We start from the raw sequence: 452 nt of genomic DNA, 5'->3' as shown, positions 1-452 counted from the left end.
CAAGACAGATTTTTACTAACACAGTCTCTTTTATGTCACTAGTGTGATTAATTTCAGAACATGCAATAAATGATAACATGTATTATTGTACAGTACTGTGACTCATTCATTAAAAATTAATTAATTCATTCATTAAAAATGTGTTACATTTGTTTTACTGATCCATTGAATACTGCTGGAGCTCTGGGGCCCTAGAATCACTAGCAATGGCCCTACACACACACACGCGCGCACGCACACATGCATGCGCATACACACATGTACACAAACACTCTTTATGTGGGCTTCATCTCTTATCAAAATGTGGTATTTTACAAGATTCCCTTGTCCAAGTTTACAACCAGGGACAGACGATATTTTAAGGTCAGAGTGACATAGTGGCTGAATGAATGACATTTAAAATATGTTTTCCTATTTTCCCTATTTTCTGTAAAAAGACTTCTCCCTGCCTC

The sequence above is a fragment of the Paramisgurnus dabryanus genome, chromosome 2, assembly GCF_030506205.2.
Source record: "Paramisgurnus dabryanus chromosome 2, PD_genome_1.1, whole genome shotgun sequence".
In the NCBI taxonomy this organism is placed as follows: domain Eukaryota; kingdom Metazoa; phylum Chordata; class Actinopteri; order Cypriniformes; family Cobitidae; genus Paramisgurnus; species Paramisgurnus dabryanus.
The sequence above is the reverse complement of the archived record's forward strand: the minus strand, read 5'-3'. Positions refer to the sequence as shown.